Raw genomic sequence first — 5,777 nt, 5'->3', positions numbered from 1 at the left:
GTAGTATAAGAAATGTTCAGTGGGCAAAAGAATAATAAAATCAGAACAAGAAACTACCTGAAAGAGAAAAAAAGGAAAGAAAAACCAACAAATCGGACATGCACTCATGTCTTTCCTTCGCTGAAGATATACTCGTGCACCACAAAAGAAAAAAGGATACTCGCGAGCTGGCCAATACCCATGTACTCCTAGTTAGAGCCTTTAAGACTAGCCACAATGGGGTAAGTTCACTAGTAACTTCAAGTCCACCTCAGCAAATTTATTTACGTGGCAGTGAGTTAATAAGGAGAGAGATAGATGCAGTAACATAGCTAGTTACGATAACATAGCGCTTCTTACGATACTTTTTTAATGTGAATCGATCCGCTGCGGGCGTCCCCATCGCGAAAGAAAAATCTCCTTTCCCTTCTCCACGGCTGCACCTTCATCCTCTCCCTCCCCTGCCGCCTCGATCCCCCTGTCCCGCACTCCCTCTCGCCGGCCGGAGGCGGCTCTGGCGGGCGGGGCGAAGCCACCGGAATCATGGCCAAGTCTGGTGCCTGTAAGAAGGCGGCACCAGCCCGGTCAGCGCGTCCCGGCAGGCTCGTGACGCCAGCCGCTCGCCACAGCCGCTCTTCTACGCCGGCGCTCCGACTAGCTCGTCCACCAGTCCGTCGACACCGCCGCACCTGTACCCCTCTCTCATAGATTCCTCTACTGCAAACCCTACATGGTATAAATTTCTGGTTTCAGTTCAATCTTCAGCAATTGCAATTTCTTCAGCTCAAATTTGCAGCATTAGATAATTTATGTTTTGTGTTCAGGATCTAGAATACCTGATTCAGCGTGTGTAGTTGTTCAGGGAATTTCTATACTGCCGAGTGCCAAGTCTGTACTCACATCCCTCTACTGTAGTTAGTAGGATTATATCCATCTTAATAAAACAGCAGTAGGTAATGTTTGTACTGCCAAGTCTTTACTAACATCTAAGTCTGAATTTGTAAGTCTGATTCAGCGTGTGTTAAGGTAGCCTGAATACATGCAAGGAAATTGCTATGGATTAATTCAGACAATCTATTAAATTGTGATAACTACAGATTATTTTTTCTTAAAATGAATTGTTTCAAACCTTTCTTCAGAGAATACATGAGCTGTAGTTTGAAATCCTTTTTGGAATGAAAACTGTTTATGATTGGAACATACTTTAGGCTTCTAAACCAAAGTCCTCAAAAGCTATATATTCAGTGGCTTCAAGCGAATTGTCCCGTTCCAAAATCCCAAGCTTTGTATTCATAGAATGTGGATCTGAACATAACCTCATATTTGTAACAGGAGGCCAATGTACACCCCTGCATCTGAAGGCTTGCTAAGTTTTGGACAATTCTCTCCAATGCATCCTTATAATTTTGGACCTCATATAGATCACAAAGTTAAAGTACTACTATAGATCCCACAAAACAATAAATGGCAACCTTCATGTTACCACCTCTAAGTTACTACATACTATGGAGATAGTAACATAGAGTAGTAACATATGCATGTTACTACTCTATGTTATTACCCATTATGGCTAGTCTTAGCGCTGCCTAGCCAAACTGGCGCCCATGCTCGAGCGCTTTGGGCTGGCCCGACAAACAAGACGTACCCTTTAACTAGTTTTTTAGTCTAAACACACCCTCTTTATTAATCAATGATAATATTCATCTTAATGCAACCAATAGCAGGAGGCTGCAACAGCCAAATATGTCTTTCCTAGTAAGTCCAAGAGCATGTTAGTGAGGCCGTGTGCCTCGGAATTTGTTGCCATCGCTTCGAAGGAGAAAGTGCAGGACTGAAACTCCGAAAGTGAAAAAGAAACTCCGAAAGTGAAGATGTAATCTCCCGGATAATATTCCCACGTAGCCCACCTGTTCCGTCCTTGATGTCCTTCGTCACTTCCTTGCAATCCGCCGCAACTTCCAGATGTTGGAGTGAAGAGATCGGCCACCAAAGCTAAGAGCAACTCTAGCAGACCTCGCATTTTGCCGATCCGTAAAATGTATTTGTAGGTCGCACGGGGGCAATTATGCAGGCCAAAAATTGCGGCGGCAGACTAGAAACCGCAAACGGACCCCTAAATTTCAAAAAAGTTGTTTCGCGTGAGAAATTTAAACAACAGCTCGCCGGAGCTCGCTCGCATACATGTTTCTTCTTGGCAAATAAGTTCATACACGCCACATACATACATAGAGGTTAGATATGCTAGACAGGGCCTACGCTACCGCATCACTGCAACAAAATTGAGCTCACCTGAGCTCCTGCGATAGCTGCCCACCGGCGGCGATTAGTCGGAGTCGGAGGAGTCGGAGCCGAGGTCGACGAAGAGCTTCGCCTGCTCCTCCTTCATCACGCGCAGGTCGGCCTCCTTCGATGCCTGCGCCTGCGATGTCGTGAGGTCCGAATTGAGGAAGAGTTGCTTGTACTCGAGCTCGCGCCGGATGCGCTCTTCCATCTCTTGCAGCTCCCTCGCCGACCGCTCGAGGACGACGCGCTCGAGGAGCTCCTCCTGCCCCGGTGGGAGGTAGTCCTCCGGTCTGATGACGCCTCGGCGCGGCGGCGCATCGGGCACGGCCTCCTCCGGCTCCCTCTTCACCGGAACGAGCCGCGAGCTCGATGCGCCCGCGGATGAGCTCCCCGCAGACCAGTGGCCGGATGAGCTCCCCGCGGACCAGTGGCCGGATGAGCTCCCCGCGGACCAGTTATCGGAGGAGGCGCGGTGGCGACGGGCGCGCTCGAGCTCGAACTCGTCGAGATCGCGCCGGTCGAATGCCGGCGGCGGCCGGGCACCCTAGTTGAGCCACCGACGCGCCCCCCGTTTGCGCGCGGCGTCAGACCTGAAGCGGCGGCGGCGCTCCGCCTCATCCCCCGAGTCGGCCATGGTGGTTCAAGGCTCGCCGGTGGCGAGAAATCGAGCGGCGCGGTGGGGAATTGGAGGGGAACGCGGCGGCGGGTGGATAGGGTTTCGACCCGCATCTGCCCCGCAAACCCGCAGTTATAGTGGCTTGGGGGTTACGTTTGCGGGCTGCGGCAAAAGAATTTACGGGCCGGACACCGATACGGGCTCTAGTTTGGCCAGAAAAATGGGCCGAGTCCGTATAATCGCCGGAATTATGTGGATTTGCGCCGAATGCGGGGTCTGCTAGAGTTGCTCTAAGATCAGCCGCCAAAGCTAAGGCTTCTCAGCATGCAAGAGCTTCTAGAGTGGCAGGGTCAGTTACACCGTGGAACTAGGCTGGATACATTGAACACTACGAAATGAAGCTACTCATCTTCACCAAGATGACACCTCTCTGTCATTTCTCAAAAACTAAACTAGCAAAGTGGTAAGTGACTCAAACTATATTACCTCATGATTTGAAAATAGTAATGAATAGACCATCGGACAACCTGTAGAAGTGCATGCTCTAGCCAATGAAACTAAAAAACCGATCTGATGTAACATTAACATTTATACGTCAACACAACCAACAATCTCGGCATCATTGCTCAATTACGTCATGTTATCTTCCACAGAATCCGAACGCAACATTAACAGTAATTAGTTAGTTTTTCTTTGCATTATTTCAGCGATGATATGCATGCCATTTTTGTAGCAGCTACGACGGCATAAAAGATGCTTCTGCTTCTTCCTGGTGATGTCATGAGCAGCAGACACTATGCTATGCTAAAGTTAAAAAAGACTAGCTTCGTTAAATGCCAATATCAATATAAGAAATCATAGTGCAATGGTAAGCTAAGCATCAGAGAATTTCATATTATATACTTATGTTCACAACAGGGGACAGGAGGAATCCTATCTCTAGGCTGGAACAAGTTTGTTAAAGCTGATTTGGAACCGCAAGAATAAAGCATCCAAGAATACAGTGGATGCATCAGCTCGTAATAAAATGGTGTTCTCACGAACCATGTACTAACAAGCTTATTAAAATAAGAGTTGTGAGTTTATAAGTCCTGCAGAAGTATACAAAATACTGACATCATATTTTCAATTAAAAAATAAAAGGAACATCTATCAATATAAAAAGATCCAAAGGGGCAGATCCAATTAATCTCGGCCATCAAATCATGTCAATCCAACGACCTAGACTGCTTCAACGTCGAGCGCTCAACAAGTTTAATAACACGCAAATAATATCCTACTTAATATCCACATGCACTTAATATACTTCTAAATTAAAGTGCATTGCACGTATACATTAACTAGTGCACATAAGTATTCGAAATTCTCAAAAGAAAATCCAAGTGTCCCACATACTTTAGGTGACCTGCCAGTTTCATACTCCCTCCTTCCCACAAAAATAGGCCACCTAAGTTTGTCTTATGTCTAACCCTAGCGCGGCGCCTTTTGCCCCCTCCTCACGGTCGTCCTCCCCTGCCACCGCCAGGCAAAGCCTGGCCGGCATCGGTGCCGGCAGGGCCTTGCTCCCTCCCACTCGGCTTCGGGGTCGGCGCGGGACTGCCCCTCCGAGCATTGGGCTGTCGTGGGGTCTAATGGCGCAGCGACGGGTTTCTTGGCGGCGGTGTCCCACTGCTCGGCGGTGCGGTGACGTCCGGGTGCTCAGGCGCGGTGTGGCGGCTGTGAGGTCAAGGCCCTCTGGTGGAGGCGTGCGGATCGGCTTCCAGCCAGATCTGGCCAGCTCTGTGGCCAGGGTGCGACGAGCGGCGTGGGGGTGGTTTGGTGGCCCGACTCGTTCGCTGATGGGCGGGGGACCGATGGCAACTGCAACTACGTCGGTATTTCCCCGGAGAGGGAGGGATGATGTAGCACAGCGAAGGTAGGTATTTTCCTCATTTATGAAACCAAGGTATCGAACCAGTAGGAGAACCAAGCAACACAACGTAAACAACCCTTGCACACAAACAACAACACCTCGCAACCCGACGATTTAAAGGGGTTGTCAATCCCTTCCGGGGTACGCGCCTCAAGATAGGCAAGCGGACGTGAGGTAAACTGTAGTAGATTGATAGATCGAACGCCAAATAGAATAAATAAAGATAAAGCGCAGCAAGGTATTTTTGTTTTTTTGGTTTAATAGATCTGAATAAAAATGCAAAGGAAAAGTAGATCGCGAGGAAAATATATGAGAAAGAAGACCCGGAGGCCGTAGGTTTTACTAGTGGCTTCTCTCGAGAAAAATACCAAACGGTGGGTAAACAAATTACTGTTGGGCAATTGATAGAATTTCAAATAGTTATGACAATATCCAGGCAATGATCATTACATAGGCATCACGTCTAAGATTAGTAGACTGACTCCTGCCTGCATCTACTACTATTACTCCACATATCGACCACTATCCAGCATGCATCTAGTGTATTAAGTTCATGGAAAAAACGGAGTAATGCAATAAGAACGATGACATGATGTAGACAAGATCTGTTTATGTATATGGCGGTAGATATAGATCTCGTCTTTCTATCCTTAGTACAATGATACATACATGTCGTTTCCCTTTCTGTCACTAGGATCGAGCACCGTAAGATCGAACCCACTAGCGGGCACCTCATCCCATTGCAAGATAAATAGATCAAGTTGGCCAAACAAAACCCAAATATTGGAGAAGAAATACGAGGTTATAAGAGATCAAAGAAACTCAAATAACTTTCATGGATATAAAAAGATATAACTGAACATAAACTCGAAGTTCATCAAATCCCAACAAACACACCGCAAAAGAGTTACATCATATGGATCTCCAAGAGACCATTCTATTGAGAATTCAGTGAGACAGAGAGAAAGAGAAATCCATCTAGCTACT

General features: G+C 47.3%; 1 long non-coding RNA gene across 1 annotated transcript; it reads left to right on the top strand.

Annotated features, from left to right (window-relative positions):
• The first annotated feature begins 339 nt into the window (after window positions 1–339).
• LOC123152526 (uncharacterized) lies at window positions 340–1,461 on the top strand. Its single transcript, XR_006476223.1, has 2 exons — window positions 340–712; window positions 1,312–1,461. It is a non-coding gene; the product is annotated as an uncharacterized lncRNA (long non-coding RNA).
• Window positions 1,462–5,777: the final 4,316 nt, after the last annotated feature.

This window comes from Triticum aestivum, chromosome 7A, assembly GCF_018294505.1.
Source record: "Triticum aestivum cultivar Chinese Spring chromosome 7A, IWGSC CS RefSeq v2.1, whole genome shotgun sequence".
NCBI classification, from domain to species: Eukaryota; Viridiplantae; Streptophyta; class Magnoliopsida; order Poales; family Poaceae; genus Triticum; species Triticum aestivum.
This window is presented reverse-complemented; position numbering and strand designations above follow the sequence as displayed.